This window comes from Pinus tabuliformis, chromosome 3_2 (genome assembly GCF_031772625.1).
Source record: "Pinus tabuliformis cultivar Carrire ecotype Pingquan chromosome 3_2, CPIR1, whole genome shotgun sequence".
In the NCBI taxonomy this organism is placed as follows: Eukaryota; Viridiplantae; Streptophyta; class Pinopsida; order Pinales; family Pinaceae; genus Pinus; species Pinus tabuliformis.
Window position 1 is genome coordinate 643,249,233 of NC_142302.1, and position 25,586 is coordinate 643,274,818.

Here is a 25,586-nt window from a genome sequence, read left to right on the forward strand (position 1 = left end):
TTGTTCTCATCGCTATGTTGTACAAGCTTTTTCTTCTTTTTACTCCAAACTTTATACTCTACATATCTTTTTTTTTCAATATTTCCTTGTTTTCATTGTTGGGTTCATCTAATTCTTCATCTACATTTGCTTGTACTTCAGCTACTGTTGATTGAACTTCTTTGTTGACTTGTGTAAGATTAAATATCTTTGTGTTCCATTATCTCCACTTCTATTGTTGCAATAGCTTCAACACCACTAATAATTTTCTTCAAATTTTTTGTTCCTTCTTCTGTTGTAGTTATGGTAAATTTTCCATAACCACTTTCATCTTTATCATCATACCTAATCTTTGCAAACTACTCTTCAAAAAAAGCTAATTCAACTTTCACTACTAGGTTATCCTCACCTGTTGTTGCTACAAAGGTGGTTTCAATTTCATCATTTTCAACATTAATTTCATCTTCCACACATGTATCTACACAGTGGGATTCACTTTTTGCATGATGTGGATACTCTGAATCTTGTACAAATTCACTTTTTTCTTTTGTAATTTCTTCAAAATTTTATGTAGTGTTTAGGTCAATTGTACTCTCCATATCTTGCATATCTTCTTTTGTTTTGCTATCTTTTCTACAATATAAAAATCTCATGCTTCTCTCATTAGAGTGTGCACTTCATTAACACATGTAACTCTCTGTGACTTAGTTCAATGTTGGTCAATGTTGCTCCCCCTTTTCACTATATGTTATTTCTAAAGCTTCTTTAGATGTGGTTGCTATGGAAATCTTGCAAAGAACATTGTCATCCAAACATTTTTGAATGAGAACCAATGTTATTGCATCCTCCTTCCTGTTCACAAAGAGTTGGTCATTTTGATCTTGTCACATAGCATCATAAGGTACTTGACTTCAGGGTTATTTAAATCCATTCAAAACAATGTTTCTATAAACCATTTATTTGTAATTTGGTTCTCATTTTAATGGCCAATAATTCATGATTCATAATCAAAATAGATGATCGCAGATAAAAACCAATAACAAGTCCATACTAATAAGTTGTGGCAGATAAGAATCACTAGGTAAATAGGTATTGATGAAGAACAAAGACTACCACGGCATGAACATGCTACTCCACACTACAACCAGTGCTTTTTTATTAAAATGACGATAAACCAAAACTCTTCTTTTTCAATAACCTCTACTTAACCCTTTTTTAAAGAAAGGTCTGTTAATTTTTCAATTCCAAACCAATAATCAATCCAAACTAATTATTATTACTCCACAAATGTAAATGCATTATGCATTACTCCCAATAAAGAAAGAAAGAAAGAAAGAAAGAAAATTATTTTAACATCCACGAGGCTAAAGATAGCCTATGCGACAGATTTCTTTTTCTTTTGGTTGATGTATTCCACCCTTTTCCTGTGAAGCCTCACAATAAAATCTCCCAACTTCTCAACAAACCCCTTGCTAAATATATTATCCCAAGAAGTAGTTTCCAGAATATCTGCAAACTTTCTTTGTTGTCTCTAAAGGCCTCGCATTCTAAAATGAAATGTTTTTCTGTTTCCACTTTTCTGGAAGAACAAAAAATACATACTCTTCCTCCCACACTTCCTTTGGCCTTTTTCCAGCATGCCTTTTCACAACGTAGTTGATGAGAATTAGTCCTTAACTAAGCAATAAGAATCTTGGCTCTCCAAGAAATATTGGCCTCTATGTATGCTTTTGGTTGATGACTATGAGTGGGATTAAACTCTTCAATATAGTATTTTTTCTTTCTCCCTAGCTCCTTATCCCAAGTACGCTTGTGGAACTTATCCATAAGAAAAGATTTTATCTCTTTACTATTTATAGGACATGTGTTCAAGCAAATACCCCATTTACTAAACCATTTGTTATTTTGTTGCATCTAAGTCTTCCTTTTTTTACACAATACATCATTAAAGACAACCTTAGGCCATCTGCCCTCTTCCATTTTCTCAACTGTTTTAAATACATTTTGACTCACACCATAGAAATTGTTTCAATTGGAGCAGCCCATGTTTCACTTAACAAGATAGCATAAGTAACTACACTTTTAATTTTAAATTTGTTTGTAATCAAACGCTTCTGAATTTTCTCAATTTGTTTCCACTGCATGTCGGATGTACTGCTGTCCCACAGTTCACAACCATAGAAAATCATCAGAATCACTAGAAGCCTAAAAAGAGTTTGAGTGGTTTTCCAGTCCCATAACTCTGCCTCTCTCTACACCTATTTTGAAAAGCATAAAATGCTTTCCAACCCCCCAAAGTTTTTTTCTTTCTACAACCATCCTAGCTTAGATTTGTGTTGAAGTCAATTCCAAGGTATTTGTAATCTGCAACTTCTTCCAAAATGTTGCCTTCGGAGTAGAACTTATGCTCGTTATGTTTTCTTTTTTATAGAAAACCACTACTTTCGTTTTGCTAATATTTACTTTTATCCCCACCCTTCTACAAAAATTCTCAAGGGATAGTAAGTGTTCTTGCAAACCAAGAGCAGATTTAGCAATCAGAATAAGGTCATTTGCATACAAAAGAATCCTTATAACAAACTTGCCCAAATGGATGCCATCACCCCCTTGCGAATTTAACCACTCCTCAAGCTTGTTGATATATAAACCAAAAAGGGTAGGAGACAATGGGCAACCTTGCTTGACCCCGATATCGCTTCTAAAACTTTCAGAAATGCATGTTGAAGTTCTAATTTTGACTTTCACCTCTTCATACAACCTATGCACAACTGCTCTCAAATGTTTAGGAACCCCAAGTTCCTCCATTTTGTGCCAAAGCTTATCCCTAAGAACCGTGTCAAACGCTTTTCTGAAATCAACAAAGCAGCAAAAGACTCCTTCCTTTTTCTCCCAAAAAATTTCAATGATGTGCCTTAAAGTTATAAATTATCAACTGTGGAATGTTTAGGTCTAAAACCTGCTTGCCCTTTAGCACACTTATCTCTTTCTTCTACCCACTTGCTGATTTTATTTTCTAGCATGCTTCCAAATAACTTTGCAAACAATGGATTTGTCATTATGATCCTATAATTGGAGGGATTATTGAAGTTACCACTCTTGAAAAGGGATATTGCCAGACTAGTTGTCCAATTTGTGGGGAACCCTTGTTGTATGATGTTGAAAATTTTTCTAATGTGAGGTGCAAGAATCTTTGAGCCCCACTTTAGATACACTGCTTGGAGTTTAGCTAAGTCCTTTGTTTTCCAACACCCAACTTCTTGATACCCATCTCTACCTCTTGCACCATGAAGAGTTCAGTATCAGTGTTGACCAAGGGGGTAGGGTCAACCTTGGGATCCTGCTCATAGAGTTGTCTTGCCTAGTCAAACCCTTTAGAAGCTGTAATATTATTTTTAGTTTGCATCTTTCTCGGTTGGATATCCTTCCAAAATAATTTGGGGTTATTTTTCCCAAGGAAGATTATTTCTTCCCTCCTTGAAACCATGAAATCGGCTTTTTTCTTTCTTAATCTTTGCTTGTAAGGTTTGAGCTTTATGTTATCTGTGTTTGACTCTTTCCACATTCTCCTTGCCTTTTTGCATTCCTCGTCAAACCAAACATTAATAGGAAAGCAATTTGTTTCAAACTTCTTAATTTTTGCTCTTTTGCACTCCACAAGTGCGCTTTGAATTAAATGTGTTAATTCGTGACTATGAAGACCATGAATTGGGATTTTCTCCTTCTCGAAGAGCCTCTCTAGCATCATTTTGAAGGTATTACAATTTTCTGGAATCAAAAGAATTATGCCCTTTGGGAGATTTTGTCAAACACACCGAGTTTTTTTACTCTAATTTCTTCTTTCGAGTCCAAGAGAAACTTGAATAAATTGGCTTGTGATCTGATTTTAAGTCCCAAAGCTGATTTCCAATCAAAACTTTCTCCATTTTCTCACACAAGCCATGCAAGCAAATTACATAAGACTTTACCCATCTAGTCAAGCCATTACAAATGACTAAATCGAAGGCCCCACATAGAGTAAGCAATTGTTCACCAAAGAAATTACAACCCTTGTCCTCTGAAATTATTTTCCACTAATGATTACTCTCTTCTGTAAGCCAAATAGGGTCGCAATCTTATTTACAACAAAGAATGCTAGCTTGCTCACTTGCAATCCTAGCATTGAAGTCACCCACTATAAGGACTTCACCTAGCTGAGAATATGTTGCAAAACACATACAGTTGAGAAGAGCCTATCAGTGTTAAGCAGTGTTTTAAGAATCAGTCGAGCCGACTCCGAAATGGTCGAGCCAGACCGAACCAAAGCCTCACCGAGTCAACGCGGTAACAACCCGTTCGGCTCGGCCGAGCCTGAGCTAACTCGGCTAGTTCAGTGGGTGCGGCCTAAAAGCAATTTTTTTTATTTTTTTTCGGGGGCCTTTGGGTTCTTTGGGGTCCATTTCCCTCTCCCAAACCCTATAAAATCTACCCAACCCCTCTCATTTCCTCACAACTATCTTATTGCATTTGAGTGAGAATTTGTGAGTTTGTGAAGAGTTGTGGAGTTTATTTTTGGAGCAGCAGTGAGGAGTCTTGGGAAAGCATTGGAGCAGGAGTGAGGAGCTTCTTGGGCAGCCATTGGAGCAGCATTGAGGAGTTGGTTTGTTAGAGCAACTTTGAGGAGGCAGTTTGTGCCTAGAGGTATTTTTTTCACTTCTAAAAATATGTTTTGCTTATTTATTTTTTTGTGCAAATGTGGAAATTGAAAAGGATGTTTTTTGTGAAAGAAATGAACATTGAAGCAATGCTATTTTTTTTGTTTTCATTTTCAGAATTTTTCCTTTCATTTCCAAGTCAAAAAATGGCTCTTAGAGTGAAAGATGTTGCTTGGGCATATGCTGAAATTGTTGATAATCAAATGCATTGCAAATTTTGCCATAGAAAAGTTAAGGAGGGTCCTGGGGGCATTAATAGGCTGAAACAACACTTGGAAGGGATTAGAAGCCAAATTACTCCATGTGAATCACCACAAATTGGGGAGATTAAGAAGGAGTTGTTAAATAACTTTGGGATGTTTCAAGAAGGAAAACCTAGGCAAAAAGAAATAGAGGTTGAAATTGAGAGGAAGAGGAATATACAAAAAATGATAGCTACCAACCCCCATTTTGATTTTGAGGGTTCTTCTTCTATCCCTTGTACTGATGCATCCAACACCTTCCGCTATGTTCCTCCCTCTTTGGAGTCTATTCAAAAAAAGGGGTAAGGGTAAAATGAAAAATAATGATGATATGAATATCAAAAGTTATTTCACTTTCACACCCTCCTCTCCATCAGATGCACATGGTCCTAAAGCTAGTAGAAATTTGCAGCCCACTTTAGATGACCATTGGAAGAAAGAATTGAGGGGAGACTGTTTGAGATTACATATCTAGATGGTGGTATGATGTTGATATCCCCTTCAATGCTTCCTGTCCACCATATTATGAGCCTATGTTTGATGCCATATTTGTTGCTGGAAAAGGCTTCAAAGGCCCTAGTATGCATGAGTTAAGGGGTATTGTTTGCAGAAAGAAATTTCCTTCATTAATGACTATTTGAAAGATTTCAAAAACTCATGGGAAAAAACAAGATGTACCATCATGTCAGATGGATGGATTGATCAAAGGAACCGTACCATCATAAACTTTCTTATCTTCTTCCCACAGGGAACCATGTTTCTAAAATCAATTGATGCATCTGATAGGGTGAAAGATGGACAATTGTTGTTTCAGCTATTGGATGGGGTTGTTGAGGAGGTGGGGGTGGCTAATGTTTTTCAAGTCATCACAGATAATGCCTCTAACTATGTTCTTGCTGGTAAACTGTTAGAGGAAAAAGACAAAACCATCTTTTGGACCCCATGTGTTGCACATTGCATAGACCTCATGCTTGAGGATATTGGCAAATTAGATTGGGTCAAAAACATTATTGATCATGCCAAAAGCATAAAAAAATGTATCTACAATCATTCATAGATTTTGAGTCTGATGAGGAGACACACAGGGAGCAGGGATATTATTAGCCCTGCCATCACTAGATTTGCAACTCATTTTTTAACATTGCAATCTTTGCTTTCATAACATAGAAACTTGCAAAAGATGTTTTCCAGTGATGAATGGAATCAAAGCCAGTGATCTCTCAAATAGGAAGGCAAAGAATTGAAAAAGAAAGTTAATGAAGAAATATTTTGGAGACAGGCAGCAGAGATTGTGAAGGTTGTTGAGCCACTGGTTAAGGTGTTGCAGTTGGTGGATGGGGAAAGATTGGTTATGGGCTTCATTTATGAGGCTATGGATCAAGCAAAGGAGCAAATAAAGAGGGCATACAAGTATAGAGTGGCTAAGTATGGGCCCATTTGGGCAATCATTGATGAAAGATTGAACAATCAACTCCATTGCCCTATACATGCAGCTGGGCATTTTGTGAACCCAAGGTATCATTATAAAGCTCTCATGGTAGGAGCTTTGAGTGGGGAGGTTAGAGATGGATTGATCGACTGCATTGATCACATGATCCCATTGGAGTGTGATCAGTGGGAGATACACCGACAGATCATAACCTTCAGCAAAGCCACAAGTCCCTTTGGGAAGAACCTAGCAAAGATTGCAAGGGAAGCAGATGAGCAAGGTAAACAAAAATTTCAATTTTTAAATTCTTAATACTTATTTTGTTAAATAAATTTCAATTTTCAAATTCTTAATACTTATTTTGTTAAATTGTTTATAATTTGGAAGTTGGATATAATTTGTTGAAACTTGAAACTTGAGATAACTCATTACACTAAATGCTTTTTGCAGCACAGTGGGAGTCTTTTGGTAGCCATTTTTCCTCAATTGCAAAAGTTTGCAATTCGTATTTTGAGTCAAAATTGCAGTGCTACTGGGTGTGAGCGCAATTGGTCTGTCTTTGAGAGCATTCACACAAAGAAGAGAAACAGTTTGGTAAAAAATGGTTAAATGATCTAGTCTATGTCCAATACAACCTCCGGCTCAGATGCAACCAATTGCTGAACAAAATCCTGATTCAGATCCCATTTTGTTGGAAGATATTGATCCAACATCAGATTGGGTAGTGGAGGGTCATCCAGCAGAGTTTGATTCTGATGAGGATCTTGATTTGGATTTACAGGCGGTGGCATCACTTGAACAAAATGTTTAGTTGAATGCAGATCCACTTGTACCAGCCTCAGGCCCAGCCCCAAGTCCTCCAGTTGCAGGCACTTCCTCTGCTCAGCCACGACGGAAGCGCATATCTCATCTATCTCAGCGTGTAGCTGCTGCACAACCTGCTAGTGCTACCACTACTATAGTTGCAGTTGGAGATGATGACGAGGAGCAGCCATCTGTTTCCCTGTCTAACTCTGATTCAAAGGTTGAGCCAGATGATGTTGGCTCCTCTAGCAGTAGCCAGTAGTACTGGTTAGTGGTGACTAGTGATGTTTCACAGTTTACTTTTGTTGTAGAGGCCATTTCTAGCCTCCTTGGTTATGTGTTTTTGTTTGGATCTCTATATCATCATGATGTATGTATTGGACAATGCAATGGGTGCCATTTCGATATAATGGATATATTCATGAGCCTACTTTGATCATATGTTGTTTTCTATCTATATTATAAAGCTTTGTGTTTGGAAACATGAATGAAAATCTTTAAAATTATGTTTTTTTATATAAAAATAAATATTTAATGTATTTTTTACAACGACCGAGTCATTGAAATCAAACTGGCTGAGTCGATACGGAGTCGGAGTCGAAGTCGACCCTCGACAGTTTCCGAGGCAGAGTTGGAGTTTTAAAACATTGGTATTAAGAAGTAAAACAAAGTTTAGAATTGATCTATTTTGTAAGCTTTGTTGAGACTTAGAAGAGAAAACAATTATAATTAAAGAAGAGTTGTTAGTGCTAATGAATATAACAATTAAGATTAAAAGAGAGTATTAAAAACAATTTGTATTGTTAACTAGTTCAACACTCAGTGAAAATATTCTAGAATTTTTTTTTAACGTGATTGATCTAAAAGCAAGCTTCAAACATAAATATAAATCACAAAAGTCTAAAATCAAATATTTTTAAAGACCATTAATTTAGTTATTTTTTAAAAATCTTAAATATTTTAGATATTAGACAAAAATATTTTATCTAATATTATATATGAGATTTACTTGACTAACCTTTTTAGATATATCTAACCTTTTTATAAATATCGAAAATAACCTTTTTAGAAATGACTTAACTAACACCTCTCTAGAAATATCTTTTTAGAGATGACTTGAATGACTCGACTATGTGAAAATTCTTATACCTACTCTGATACCATGAATAGATTTACAAAGAGGCAAAAGGGCAAATGAGGAAAAACGCTTGTGCAACATAGAGTTGAGAAGAACCTGCCAGTATTCAAAAGTAAAACAAAGTTTAGAATTGATTTGTGTTGTACGCTTGACTTAGACTTAGAAGAAAAAGGCGTAGTGATTGTAATTAAAGAGGAGTTGCTAGTGCTTATGAGCATAACAGTTGAGATTGAGAAGCAATATTAAAAACCTAGTGAACATAATAGTTGAGATTGAGAAGCACTACTAAAAACCTAGTTCGACAGTCAGTGAAGTGATTTCTAGGAAAAAAAAAATAGAGATAGTTGGCTTGAATATTTGAGAAACCGTTAATATTAGACAAAAAAAAAAAAATATTTGTCTAGGATTTTCTAAAAATATCCGAACTAACCCCTTTTAGAAATGACTTGACTAACAAAGTAACACCTCTAAAAATATCTTTTTAGAAATGACTTGACCGACAGTTTGTCAGACTCTAAAACCGTTTTTGGTAATCTGGTCAAAAAGAAAATCCCATGCCAACTTAAGGTGAGATGTGTCCTCCTCACCATATCAGCCGAGATACCATGGCAGTGGTAAGTATGTAAGCTAGGTGGAGTTGAATAGTGGGATAAAACTTCTCTAGATTTTTCCTAACCAATTGGGATTTCTCCCTCACATGATTATCTACGAAGCCTCCAGCTAAATGGATCTTTGGGACCATGAGCTTTGTACATATTTGCGATATTTTGCAACTAGTATGAATGCAAAAGTATATTGTTATCGCTCACAATGGTGCAAGACTCAAGCTGAATATGGCCAATTATCCATTTCACCATGTCGTAATAGGGTGGGAGGACTAGCCTGGACGCTACATGGTGAATACATGACCTTCTCATGTCTTCATACGCCTCAGCGTCCATCTCGCCTTCGAGAAGATCTTCATCATTAGTGTATCCATCCACTGTCACCACATTGACAGCACCTGTGCTCTTAGCTAGTCCATATATTTGAAAATTTTATAATAATATTTATCTTTAACGTCACAACCAACCCAGACATCAAATTGGTGTATGAGACCCTTTTGTTTGTGGGACAAGGGACCCACTTCCTGGCAGCTATATACATACTCTACCCCTCTGGCTTTGAACCTGTGATCTAGTTTTGAACCTGTGACCTTTTAGGGGAAACACATGCTCTTAACCATTGAGCCCACTCAAGCTGTATATAAATTGTTGGCCAATCAATCGAGTTTGCTCTCCTGTTGATTCCAAGAAGAATCTTGAATTGAGGTTCCAGTTGCCCTCTACTTCCTGACCTTCGGATACCTCAGCTTTGGTCTACTTTCCCTTTCGACTGCGAGCTTTCGCCATGGTGCTTTCAAGATTCCTACACAGTAAAGAAACCCTGAAACTTGCGAGGAATGGAATTGTTGAATAACACCACCACCAAAAGCATCACATAATGAGAAAAATCGATTCATCGATCGCGGGAGGTATGGCAGGTGGTGCAAGGCCCGTGCACATGTAAATTTGTCTCTCTGAACTCTTTGAGCACTCGAAATTTGAACTTGGAGAATGCAAATGACTAACACCGGCCCATCCATGTGAAGATTTTAATGGCTTCATTAGCCTTAGTTTGGTTAAATGCCAAAAACTACCTGCAATTAATTTCGGTGCGTGTCATGGTTGAGTGTGCCTCCAGCGATTTCCTTGCTGTCCCGTATCAGAATGGACGGAGAGGAATTTGAATTCCACGATAATGAAAAACTATAAATGTATGGACCGAAGATGGGCGGGAACAGAAAAGCAGGAACGAATGGGAAAGATATGACATGTGGCATTCATTCGAGGGCTGCCGCGTGGAATTGTGGTTACGCAACAGCGAGCAAGGCAACTGCGATATGGCTCAATGGCTCAATTCACTATGCAAAAGTGACACATGGCAAACATGTGTGCAGAAAACTTGAAAGTGAAACGAAATGAATCCTATATGTGACAACATGACAAAACAGAAGGTAGACATGGCACACATACAAGATGCGATACACTGTACACAAATGAAACAAGGGTTCAAGATGCGATACATCGTACCCAAATGAATCGAGGGTTCCCATTTAAAGGAAAAGTATGGTGCAGGCTAGGTTACTAGCTTAGATTCATTTACCTTAACTTTGGATATATCATGTAATAAACTTTGGATATATCATGTAATAAGAATTTTTATTTAAAGGAAAAAATAAGTGGCAAGTTAGATTATCAATTCTAAATATATTATGCGTGAAGTGAAATTTTTTTCAGTTCTGTATTCCAGTGAGGGAAGAGCCGAGCCGAGACTGAAATCACCCAGCAATTGCTGCGGATTTATCACCGTGGGTGTCTCCTATGTCTCCACACGCATTTTGCAAGAAAAATTTCATTTCACTTTCTTTCTAGTTCGTTTGTATCGAAGCCCATCAAACCGCTTAGACTCACTTGTGGGGCTCTGATTTCGAAAACTGGAAACAAGCCGCTCGTAGAAATTGAACAACGTTGTGCCTTCACCAAGTTGGGATCGTTGAGGAGCGAGGGTTAAAAATGATGGATGCCGAGCTCTGGGTCACCTGATTGGCTATCACTTTTATCTTTGAAGTTTTTTGTTGATGAGCAACGTGGACAACAGTGTGAGCAGCGTGGTTAGCAATGAGAGAAGTGAGTAGTGAACAGTAATCATTATGAGAGCAGGGAGCTTTTATGCAGCACAAGTATCGAGCATCGAACAAGGAGTAGCCTGTAGCCTAAGCAGGGAGCAGCGATAACCTGAAAAGCGAGAGCAATGCAAAGTAATCTTGGCATTTTATAGACCTACATCTTTCTCGAAACAGGTTGGACGACAAATGCATTCAAACATGACAAAGGGACAAGAACTTTCAGAACATGTGGAGACAAATGATTTAGGACAAGTGAAAATTGCTTCATCCACCAAAGCCGGGAAGTGGGTTTGGGTCAATGCCAACAATATCGAGGCATTTTAAAACGAAGACTAACTCGTCTAAAATGGGAGCAGACAAGGAAAAAATGGTCTAAAAAGGAAAGTACTCGATCCCTTCGCAAGAAGCACTCAAACAAGTCCCCTCTACAAGCACGTGACAACAAGAAGTCTAGAGGAAAATTCCTTGACGATTCTGCCTTATATAGTCCCGCATCCACACCTCTCAGCTGGTCATCTGATCTTTATGTGAAAGAATTGTTAAATGCAAAACAAAGGTTAGAGGTTTTAGAAGCTAAAGAGCAGGAAAGAGATCATAAAATTCATCTAATAACATTTGAGAACAAGTGGCATTGCTACAGGAAGTTCCCCTAATAGGGAAGACAAAATGGCAATGTATGAAGGCGGATGTGCAAAACATAAATAAATCTATAGCCGAATGTACAGAGGTGGTGGATGTGAAATCATCCCAGAATAAAGGGAAAATGATTGCCCAAATAGACAATCATGAAGAGAAAGCAAGAGAAGAAAGGAAAGGAGATTCCACCAAAGTTTCCAAAACTTGGGCTAAAGTTAGCAATTCTGCTAATAAGGAAAGAGAAACAAACATTTAGGTTGACAACATGCAAAATAGAGAAGCAATGAGACAAAATAGAGCAACAACCATAATTATTAAAGGGGTGAAAGACTATGGGAAAAATGAATGTACTCTTGACTTTGCAAGAGACTTCTTGAAAGACAAGTTACTATGGCAAGGACAAATATGCCAAGCATGGAGGGTGGGTAAATTTAACAATGAGAGAGCCAAGCCCATAAAATTCATCATGCCTAGCTTGCGTGATAAATATATCATTCTAAGCAAGAATCATTTCTTGAGGGGTTCTCGATTTTTCATAGAAGAGTATTTAACTATAAAACAACGAGAGGAAAGGAGGGAGGAAATGTTAAAGGTTAGGGAAGCAAGAGATGAAGGCAAGAGAGCATGGATTTATAAAGGCAAAGTTGTGATAGAGCGATTTAGACCTCTTTCCAAAACAGAGCAACAAGATGGTAATAAAGAAGAAGCAAAAAACTCTTCAACGAAAAATCAGGAAGCAAGGTCAATATGGGAAAGCAATGACAAAGACTCAAATGTAAGTCCTGCATGTCAAAATAAATAGCAATCAAGTCCCAAGTTTCCTTAAGATTAGTTTGTTGGAACTGCATACGTTACCCATAGAGACGAGGACCTGGGTTAGGGCCTATTGCGGAAGATAGAGACATAATTTGCCTCATAGAAACACATGAGCATGAAGGGTGCAAGACACCTTTGTTTAAAGGATACTGGAAGATGGCAGTGTGGAACAAGGCAGCAAGGAATGGCAAAGGGCACGGTGGTATCATGGTTTTAGTAAGGGAGAAAGAAGGTCGTCTCATTCAGTTAGAAAAAAAAGACTCAAATAAGCAATTCATTTGGTTTAAAATATCAGCAAATACAAACCACATCAGAATTGAAGCATGCTATTTTGCGCCACAATTTTCAAAAATCTACAAAGGTAGAGGGGTTTGACCACAAAGATCCATTTGCAGACTTAAAAACAGATATAGAAATATATTAGCAGCTAGGTGAAGTCCTTATAGTGGGTGATTTCAATGCTAGGACTGCAAATGATCAAGCTAGCATTCTTTGATGTAAAGATGATTGCGACCCTATTTGGCTTACAGAAGAGAGTAATCATCAGTGGAAAAGAATTTTAGAGGACAAGGGCTACAATCTCTTTGATGAACAATTTCTTATTCTATGTGGGGCCTTTGATTTAGTCATTTGTAATGGCTTGACTAGATGGGTAAAGTCCAATAATTTCATTTGCAATACTTACAATGGAGCAAGTGTAGTAGATTATGTAATTTTCTCGCATGGTTTGTATGAGAAAATGGAGGAAGTTTTGATTGAAGATCAGCTGTGGTACTTAAAATCAGATCACAAGGTAATTTATCTATGTTTCTCTTGGACTGGAAAGAAACAATTAGAGTCAAACATTCAACATGTCCAACAAAATCTCCCACAAGGCAGAATTTTTTTGATTCCAGAAAATTGTAATACCTTCAAAATGACGCTAGAGAGGCTCTTCGAGAAGGAGAAAATCACAATTCACGATCTTCATAGTCATGAATTAACACATTTAATTCAATGCGCACTTGCAAAGTGCAAAAGAGAAAAAATTAAGAGGTCTGAAACAAATTTCTTTCCAGTTAAATGCTTGGATTGACGAGGAATGCAAATAGGCAAAGAGAAGGTGAAAAGAGTCAAACAAGAATAACATAAAGCTAAAAGCTTAAAAGATCGATTTCATGGTTTCAAGGAGGGAAGAACTATGCAAGACAACTCTATGAGCAGGATCCCAAAGTTGACCCTCCCCCCTTGGTCAACACTGATACTGAACTCTTTATGGTGCAAGAGGTAGAGATGGTGTATCAAGAAGTTGGGTGTTGGAAAAGCGAAAGACTTAGCTGAACTCCAAGCATAATATCTAAAGTGGGGCTCAAAGTTTCTTGCACCTCACATTACAAAAATTTTCAACAACATCATACTCCCCACAGATTGGACAACTAGTCTGGCAATACCTCTTTTCAATAGTGGTGACGTCAATAATCCATCCAATTATAGGATCATCATGATAAACCCCTTGTTTGCAAAGCTATTTGGAAGCATGCTAGAAAATAAAATTAGCAAGTGGGCAGAAGAAAGAGATAAGTGCTCAAGGGCAAGCAGGGTTTAGACCTAAACATTCCACAGTTGATCATTGTATAACTTTAAGGCACATCATTGAAAAAGTTTGGGAGAAAAAGGAAGAAGTCTTTTGTTTCTTTGTTGATTTTAGAAAAGCGTTAGACTCAATTTATAGGGATAAGCTTTGGCACAGAATGGAGGAACTTTGGGTTCCTAAACATTTGAGAGCAGTTGTGCATAGGCTGTATGAAGAGGTGAAAGTCAAAATTAGAACTTCAACAACCATTTCTGAAAATTTTAGAAGAGATATCAAAGTCAAGCAAGGTTGCCCACTGTCTCCTACCCTTTTTGATTTATATATCGACAAGCTTGAGGAGTGGTTAAATTCGCAAGGGGGTGATGGTATCTATTTGGGCAAGTTTGTTATAAGACTTCTTTTGTATGCAAATGACCTTATTCCGATTGCTAAATCGGATCTTGGTTTGCAAAAGCACTTACTATCCCTTGAGCATTTTTGTAGAAGTGTGGGTATGCAAATCAATATCAGCAAAACGAAAGTAGTTGTTTTCTCTAAGAAAATAAAACATAACGAGCATATGTTCTACTTTGAAGGCAACATTCTAGAAGAAGTTGCGAATTACAAATACCTCGGAACTGACTTCAACAAAAATCTAAGTTGGGATGGTTGTAGAAATAAAAAAACTTTAGGGGGTTGGAAAGCATTTTATGCTTTTCAAAATAGGTGTAGAGAGGTGGAGTTATGGGACTGGGAAACCACTCAAACTCTTTTTGGGCTTCTAGTGATTCCAATGATTATTTATGGTTGTGAACTATGGGCCAGCAGTACATCCGACATGCAGTGGAGACAAATTGAGAAAATTCAGAAGCATTTTATTACAAGCAAATTCAAGATTAAAAGTGCGGTTCCTTATGCTATCTTGTTAAGTGAAACAGGGGTTTCTCTTATTGAAGCAATTGTTATGGTGCGAGTCATAAGGTATTTAAAAAAAATTGTGCAAATGCAAAATGGTAGATGGCCTAAGGTTGTCTTTAATGACAGATTGTGCAACAGATTAAACAAAAATTAAACAATGAAATTAACCAACAAGAAAATATATTTAACAATTACATAAGAAAAACAAAGAACCAAAAAATTGAAATAAAGATTTAAAAAAAAAAACTTGGATGCAACAAAATAACAAATGGTTTAGTAAATGGGGTATTTGCTTGAATGTGTGTCCCACAGAAAAGTGATAAAAACTTTTGTTATGGATAAGTTCCACAAGCGTACTTGGGATAATGAGCTAGGAAGAAAGAAAAAAGTACTATATTGGAGTGTTTAATCCCCCTCATAGTGATCAACCAAAAGCATACATAGAGGCCAATATCTCTTGGAGAGCCAAAATTCTTATTGTTCAATTAAGGACTAATTCACATCAACTTTGTTGTGAAACAGGGCGCTGGAAAAGGCCAAAAGAAATGTGGGAGGAAAGAGTACGCATTTTTTGTTCTTCCGGAAAAGTGGAAACAGAAAAACATTTCATTTTAGAATGTGAGGCCTTCAAAGACAACATGGAAAGTTATGCAAATATTCTAGCAGTGAGCTCTTGGAATAATCTATTTAGCGAGGGGTGTTTCAAGAAGTTGGGAGCATTTATTGTGAAGCTTCACAGAAAAAGCATTGAATACATCAAGCAAATGAGAAAGCAATCTGTCCCATACGCTATCTTTAGCCTCGTGGGCGTTAAAATAATTTTTTATTTCTTTCTTTCTTTCTATCTAAAGGAAAAATAAGTGGCAAGTTAGATTATCAGTCTAGATCCATCTAACTCTGGATATGTCATACATATCATACGCCAAAAGAAATCAAATCCTTAGAAATGTAAACCTTTCTTCAAATTAGTAATTCAAAGTTATTAAATCTAATATTATTAATAATTGCAGAATTTAGGCTTATGTGATCCATATCAAATTTATAGAGAAGATTGGTTCGAAACGCATCCATAAATGAATTACAATGTGATTTTTACTGAAAAATCTTCTCTATAAATATTAATAATATGAATAATAGATTTGATAATAATGTTAATATTAATAATAGATTTGATAAAAATTTTATTAAATTTAATAATAAAATTAATATTAATATTAAATTTAATAAAAATAATATTATTAATATTAATATTAGATTTAATGATTTTTTTTTATATCATAACAAAATTTATAATAAAATTACATTAAATTAATATTTTCAAATACTACAATTTTGATGTGAAAATATTTGTCTTTACAAATTTTAAAATAGGGTATAATTTTTCTTTTTAACGATTAATTTTACAAATATTTAATTAAAAGAAATATTAAAAGATTTTTAAAAAGGATTTTCAATTTTTTGGGTTGAATTGTATTGTAGTTCTTTTATGTATATGGTTATTTTCATTTTTGTTTTGGACCAAAGATTATTATTTTCTTGTTATTATTATTTTATTGAACATGACATACTTACACATCCTTTATAATAAGTTGTAAAATGCACCTCTTAATGCAATCAAAATAAAGCCACTAATTGAATGGTCCCACAAAGACAAAACATGCAAAAGGAAAATATTTGTCTTTACAAATTTTGATATAGGATATAATTTTTCTTTTTAACGATTAATTTTACAAATATTTAATTAAAAGAAATATTAAAAGATTTTTAAAAAGGATTTTCAATTTTTTGGGTTGAATTGTATTGTAGTTTTTTTTTTTTTTTTTTTTTTTTTTTTTTTTCCGAAGGTGGCAAAACCTATCAAACTCAGGTGTCAAACCAACAGTGAGGACAACCATCTCTGGCTGCTATCCGCGAATGTCGATTTGACTCATCACCGTTATCAAGGAAAACCACGCCACCTGTAATAACCCGCTGGTGGTCCGTAAGGGAGCAGGCTTTCACTCCTGCCAGATGCCTCTGGGTCTTGGGCCGTTAACCTGTTTCCTTACGTCCGAGGAAGACGAGCTCTTAGCCAAGCAGAAGCAGTTTTACGGCATACTCCAGGCCGTGTATTGTAGTTCTTTTATGTATATGGTTATTTTCATTTTTGTTTTGGACCAGACATTATTATTTTCTTTTTATTATTATTTTATTGAACATGACATACTTACACATCCTTCATAATAAGTTGTAAAATACACCTCTTAACACAATCAAAATAAAGCCACTAATTGAATTGTCCCACAAAGACAAAACATGCATGAACGGAAACGAAAAGAGACAATAAATAAAATAAAACGTGGTAGGATGGCAGGGCAGGAACGGAAACAAAAAGAGCCACAATCAATAAAACGTAGTAGGATGTCAGGGCAGGAGCTAGCAAACCAAAGAAGAACGAAGACAACACCATAGACTTAAAAGAGAGGGAACCCAATTATGAGATACATGGCAAGTTGGCCACGGCTCATAAGGAAAAACAAGACCTTTGAAAATGAAAAAAACCATTATAAAAAAAAAACCTTAAAAGCCAGAAAATCAAAGGGAACACTTGAAATTTTACTTGAAGAGGAATTAATATTTAATATTTTAGGTAAATTTAAAATAAAATAAAATAAAATTACGAATTTACAAGTGCTACAAAGCTACAGAATCAAAGGGAGACTAAGAAATTTTACTGGAAAAGGAATTAATATTCTAGGTAAATTTTTAAAAATATAAGAATACTATTTACAAATGGTAGCCATGAAAATTTGTAATTTTAAGGAATTTTTTGGAGAGAAAGTTTGTACAGGAAAAAAAATTATTTAAAAAAATAAGTATTTTCTCATAATTGTACATTTAAAAAATGATTAGAAGAAAAAGTTAGTTATCCTTCTACTATACATGATTGATAAAAATCTAAAACTAAAAATTAACTTCAAAGAAACCAAATGAAGAAAAAACTGCACCTCAAACATTAAAGAGATCCACTTTATAAAAAAGGCCAACAAAACAATAAAGTTACACTCTATTGACTTGAGATGTATATTAAATTTATCTGCGAATGCTAGCGAGCCTATTTACAAGTGGTACCCATGAAACTTTGTAATTTCAAGGAATTTTCTGGTGAGAAAGCTTGTATAGAAAAAAAATGTTATTTTCAAAGAAGATAAGTATTTTCTCATAATTTTACAATTAGAAGATGATGAGAAGAAAAAGTTAGTTATCCCGCTACCACAAATGAGGGGAATTTTTTGGTGAGAAAGTTTGTATAGAAAAAAAAATGTGATTTTCAAAGAAGATAGGTATTTTTTCATAATTGTACAATTAGAAGATGAAGAGAAGAAAAAGTTAGTTATCCTGCTACCACGCATGATTGATAAATTTAAAACTAGAAATTGATCAAGAAGTTGATAATTGATTTGATTCGAAGAAGTGGGTTCAAAGAAATCAAACGAGGAAGAAATTGCACCTCAAACATTAAAGAGATACACTCTATAAATAAGGCAACCAAAACAATAAAGTTACACTCTATTTGATTTGAGATGTATATTAAATTTATCTACAAACACTAACGAGAGCTTAGAACTATGAAAGGGGCAATGTAGATGAATGATGAGGATTGTTGGGGATTGGCCAAATGTAGATGGATGATGAGGATTGTTGGAGATTGGCCATAATTGAGGAAGTGGGTTCAAAGAGATCAAACGAGGAAGAAACTGCACCTCAAGCATTAAAGGGCCACTCTAGTCAACTAACAGTGATATGACATTAATATTTATTTAGCCCTAAGGCCACACTTTATTCTTTGAAGACCTCGGGTTGAAGATTCGGACACATGACTATTATTAGTGGTAGTGGTTGTGATGTTTATGTATGTTCTCCATTGATATTATGATGACTGTAGCATAAATGGTTATGCATGTTCTCTATTGATATTATGATGATTGTAACATAAATGGCTATGGTTGGTCTCTATTAAATTTATGATGATGATAGCAGTAAAAGATATGTATGCTCTCTATTGATATCATGATGATGATAGCTTTGATGGATAGGTATGTTTTCTATTGATGTTACGATGTTGATAGCTTTGATGGATATGTATGTTTCCATTAATGTTATGATAATGATAGCCATGATGGATGTGTCCCCTATGTTACCTACTTGCATTAGTTTTATTTCACAATGAACAATGATATGAATGACTAGGTGATGTTGATGATGCTATTATGACAATGACTAACACTGAGAAACTTTGTTACTGCATTAGTTCTGGTTCACAATGAACAATGATGCGAATGACTAGGTGATGTTGATGATGCTATTATGACAATGACTAACACTGAGAAACCTTGTCACTGATGATTATTGAGTATGGCAGGAAACCACCAAAAGCACTCGTATATGACGAGTTGACGACACCTAGTTTGATGAAAATTATATCTTGTCTTTGAAATTCTAAGTCAATTTTGAAACCTGCTATATATGTTTATCTATATTCTAATGATATGTTAGTGGTTGCAGGCACAGATTAGTTGTTTGCCCGAATGACTCACATATAGGTGATGGGATTGTACAATTGGATGGAACTGCATGGGAGGGGTGGGACAATGTCCTTGATCTCACCCACTAGCACTCCCGCCGTGACTTGGGCTGGAAAGATTGAAACACCTTTGCCTTGAAGATCACGAGGTCATGGGGGCAGGTCTCAAAGTTGGGTCGCTCATGAGGATTTTACTGGGGGGAACGCACATCAAGGCGGATTCCTTGATCCTTGATACTACTAGTCTCACTATAGCAGGCAACATAAGAGATGATAGTGGTCTCTGTCATTTCACCAATACTTTCCCCTCGTAGTCACTGAATGCTTGAAGGGAAAGTGGCGTGGCACACTTGGAACTTCAAGGGAATTTCTTGAAAGGCACGACCAACTTGACACCCTTGGCATCACAAATATACTGTTAGGCGTGACACCCTTGGAACTTAAATGGAAGTTCTTGAAGGGCACGGACAAACTTGGCACCCTTGGAATCATTAAAAATAAATAAATTAATAAATACAATCAAGATATGAAAAACTGGGTAAATTCACATGAAGGGTAAATGATGTTAAAAACCGAGGTAATTAAATCAAGAATAAAACTTGAGTTAAGAGAATCATAGGAAGAAATAAAATATTTTACCTTAAAAACTCTATCCTTCCCATGTTGGAAAATATTAGGTAGATAATGTAAATTAATTAGGTAAAAAGGGGAAAGAGGGACATAAATGTAAGGATAAATATTAATCCTAAAATAGTTAAACCTAATTAAGAGAATATGATGGTGAATTAAAATAAGATTAGTAAATTAAATTTTAGAGAAATTTAGAGAACATCCATGTGGCAAAAACCAACATAAGAATATCTATCTAAGAGATAACTTGAGTTAAATTAGGAAGTAGATAGGGGATCAAATCTAAACTTATCAATTGACTTTAGTAATGAACAAAAAATGAGGAGTAAAAAAGGGGATCAAGAGACAACTAAAAGAAGAAATAGGAATCTTGTTGAGGTGAGGAAAAATATTATTTTTAAATTAAAATTTAAGTAAATAATTTTGGAGATCCTTGATGAGAGAGTGACACATGGGTGGGTGAATAATCAAACTATTGGATTAACAAAAATAATTAATTATGCATAAAATGTCAAGTGTCACCTATGAAGACCCCTATAAAAGAAGGGGCAGGCCATGGGAGAAAAGACTTTTTCTTTACCTTATTGTTGGATGGATGAGACTATGTCATAGTAGTGACTATGAGTTATAGTGAGTTTGATGAGGTAGAGGACTTTAGAGAGGGGACTCTTGAGCCAAAGAGTGCTCTTCTCTACCAGTTAATACATTCCTCCATTGTACAACCCCATTGCAGCTCGGGGTTCCGCGGGATAGGAGAGTACCCAAGGAGTAAGCTGGGATGTCAACCAATTGGTCATTGCATTCGGATTAAGCACGTCGACATTGACACTTGGAGGCGACCGACGACAAAGGAGGGTATTTAGTGGCAAGTCAAATTTGAATCTCATCTCGTGAACGATACCTATGTTGTTATAATATTCTTTTATATGACTTCATTATGGCTTTAGTTAATTATATGTAAATTAGATGATATGTTCAATGAAGTGAAATTCGGGAATGTGTTAAATAGTGCTTAATAAATTTTGAGTTCCCAATGCTATCTTCTTATGGTTGTATTTTTATTTTGATTTAAAATATATATATATATATATATATATATATATATATATATATATATATATATATATATGGGGTTGGTCCCTACAAGATCCACTCTATAAATAAGGCAACCAAAACAATTAAAGTTACACTCTATTTGATTTGAGATGTATATTAAATTTATCTACTAACAAGCCTAAAACTATGAAAGGGGCAATGTAGATGGAATATGAGGATGGTTGGAGATTGGCCATAATTGAGGAGATTGATGCATATAGAAAGATTGAAACATTAGATTTGATATCATTGTTTAATGGATGGAAACCTTATTGTATATAAATTGGTGTTCAAAAAGAAGATCAATTCAGATAGTAATGTTAAAAAGTAAATGGCTAGATTGGTTGTGAAAGGACATTTTTAAGTTAGAGGGATAGAATTTGCTTATATTTTTTCCCTAGTTGCTAAATTAACCTTTATGAAGTTTCTGAAGTTAACATCTATGAGGATTTTGTGATATATATACCAACAATTTTTTATTAGAGATAGGATAGATGGATGTGAAAATGACATCTATACATGGTGGCTTTAAGTTACAGGGATAGAATTTGCTGATATTTTTTCCCTAGTTGCTAAATTAACCTCTATGAAGTTTCTGAAGTTAACATCTATGAGGCTTTTGTGATATATATACCAACAATTTTTTATTAGAGATAGGATAGATGGATGTGAAAATGACATCTGTACATGGTGGCTTTAAGAATGAAATCTATTTAACATAGCCAAAATCTATTTAACATATCTAGAGTGCTATGTTGAAGAAGGTAAAGAGACATTGTTTTGTCAGTTAAAAAAGTCTTTATTTGTTCTCGAACAATATCCTTGAATATGTTAACAAAGCTTTAGATTCTTTTTTTGTTTAGGATTAGGCCTTTGAAATCAAAAACCGATCCCTGTGTGTATTACCAAAAAGATGTTGGTCATTTCCTTATTATCACTTTGTGTGTAGAATATATGTTAATATTGTGGTAACAATAATGATGTAATTCATGATTTAAAGTCTTAGCTTTCAACATAGAATTCATGATTTAAAGTCTTAACTTTCAACATAATTCTATATGAAGGACTTGGGGATATAAAAAATATTGTAGAAATGGAGATCAAGAGAGATAGAGCGAACAAAAAGCTTTGGTTAAGCCATGGTAAGTATGTGAACTTTGCACTAAAGTAGTTTTATAGCAGATTGTAAACCGTTGATTGTTCCAATTTATATGGGAACTAAGCTTTAAGTTTAGGAATGTCCTACTACCAGTGTTCCGGGAGAGCCCCCCCGCTCCCAATCCGCGCTCCAGGGGGGAGCGACTTGAGAGTGGGTCGCTCCCTAAAAAATTTTTTGCTCCCTGCATTTTCAAGAACGTTTTGCCTTTTTTGCAATTTTTTTTTTTGTAGTAATGTTCGAAATGCAATTTTTTTTAAAGAAACAAATAATTTTTGAGTGGGGCAACTTAATGATCAAGTCTATCTCTCTAGTATTGATATGCTATTCATGGTAATGTTAAATTCTTAAAGTAAAAGTAACATTCTCCTTAATCTTTATTTTCATCCCTTTACTTAAATTTTTAACATTACCACGAAATGACTCGGGATGTTTGAGAGTGGTTCCGGCCTCATTGGATTTCATATGGAGAAAGTAGAATTTTAGATTTCATCCAAAATCCAGCAGACTTATCAGTTTTTCAGGATTTCAAGATTGGGGGATTGTAATGTTTCCATTGAAGTTTGTCATGTATTAGGGTATGGAACTCGTATTTAATCAAGAGCACCAATCCCTCTATGTACCTTGATGTTAGTGACATTGGTTGTCGAACTCCTCTATCATGACCCTCCTTAAAATGTATGCATCACTCAAACAAAATCTTGACTTGACATGCTATGCTTTTCTATCTTATGTTAATGCTTAGAGGGTGATATTAATGACAAATATCCCTATACAGATACAGAGGTAATGACAAAGATACCTCTGGATATTAATGCTTAGAGGTGATATTAATGACAAAGATCCTGATTTTCCAACAAGACTAAAAAATTAGACATTTCTCGTGGTGGCAAGAGGCCCAAGCATAAGAAATAGCTAATAGATTTACTTCTCTTTTCTAATTTCTAGTAGTTTTTATAACTATTGACTCTTTCATATTTATTATGATATTTTTTTAAACAATATATGACAATTTAAGTTTGAAGTTGGCAATTATAACTCATTAGTAATGAATTATGAATATGATGCTTCATGAAAGTTGAAAGTTGTTTCATTTCATTTCAATTTATAACATTTCATTTCATGTTAGATATTATTTGTTGTAATGGTTACACTTAGCTTACAAGTACAACTTTGGTGATCAATGATGATAAATGTTATATATTGAATTTTGAAAATTTGAAACTTTAAGATTGACGAATCATGAGACTCAATATGTTGTATGTTACTATGTTACTAACTTGTGGACGTGGTTGATGAAGATTATAACTTCTAGATGATTGTTGTTATATGGTTCAATCTACATTTTTTATATCTAATTCATTATTCTACATGTTTTTGTTGACATATATGTATCAAAATATAAAATATATATATATATATATATATATATATATATATATATATATATATATATATATATATATATATATTTATTTATATATATAATGCTCCAAGATTCGCTCCCAAACCGGGAGCTTCTGAAAATGTCACTCCCGCTCCTCGCTCCTGCTCCCGCTCCCAAGTAACAATGCCTACTACATATGCAAAGATTGACACTATAGCTTCAATTCCTTATGTTAGTGAAATTAGTAGTTTGTTGTATGCAATGGTCTATACTAGACCAAACATGGCTTGGGAGTCTTCGGTCGATTAATGGCTAAACCTAGACATGAACAATGGGATGTAGTGAAGAGGGTTTTCAAGTACTTGCAAGGACTTGAACGCATATTCTATTTGTTATCATCATGATGTTTAAGAGAACCAACACTTAGTGGATATACATGGATTTGTGGATTCCAATTGGTTTGAGGATGTAATTAAACGAAGATTTATCAATGGATATGTGTTTTGACTATTTGGAGGAGTACTAAGTTAGACAAGCAAGTGACAAGTTGTGGTTTCCTTTTCATAATTTGCGGAGTTGAAGTATATGGCAACTACTCGTGCATGTATCAAGGCTATCTAGCTTATGAAATTGGGTTCATATGTAGGGCTAAGTCAAAGAGCTATTATAGAATGTATTGAAGATTATGGATGCGAACATAAATTTCTTACTTAATAAATAATAATTTGAAATATTTAAATTTTAATATATATAAAACTCAAAATATTCAAAGTAATAGCTCTTTGACTTAGCCCTACATATGAACCCAATTTCATAAGCTAGATAGCCTTGATACATGCACGAGTAGTTGCCATATACTTCAACTCCGCAAATTATGAAAAGGAAACCACAACTTGTCACTTGCTTGTCTAACTTAGTACTCCTCCAAATAGTCAAAACACATATCCATTGATAAATCTATTAGTGGTAGTGGTTGTGATGTTTATGTATGTTCTCCATTGATATTATGATGACTGTAGCATAAATGGTTATGCATGTTCTCTATTGATATTATGATGATTGTAACATAAATGGCTATGGTTGGTCTCTATTAAATTTATGATGATGATAGCAGTAAAAGATATGTATGCTCTCTATTGATATCATGATGATGATAGCTTTGATGGATAGGTATGTTTTCTATTGATGTTACGATGTTGATAGCTTTGATGGATATGTATGTTTCCATTGATGTTATGATGATGATAGCCATGATGGATGTGTCCCCTATGTTACCTACTTGCATTAGTTTTAGTTCACAATGAACAATGATGTGAATGACTAGGTGATGTTGATGATGCTATTATGACAATGACTAACACTGAGAAACCTTGTTACTGCATTAGTTCTGGTTCACAATGAACAATGATGCGAATGACTAGGTGATGTTGATGATGCTATTATGACAATGACTAACACTGAGAAACCTTGTTACTGATGATTATTGAGTATGGCAGGAAACCACCAAAAGCACTCGTATATGACGAGTTGACGACACCTAGTTTGATGAAAATTATATTTTGTCTTTGAAATTCTAAGTCAATTTTGAAACCTGCTATATATGTTTATCTATATTCTAATGATATGTTAGTGGTTGCAGGCACAGATTAGTTGTTTGCCCGAATGACTCACATATGGGTGATGGGGTTGTACAATTGGATGGAACTGCATGGGAGGGGTGGGACAATGTCCTTGATCTCACCCACTAGCACTCCCGCCGTGACTTGGGCTGGAAAGATTGAAACACCTTTGCCTTGAAGATCACGAGGTCATGGGGGCAGGTCTCAAAGTTGGGTCGCTCAT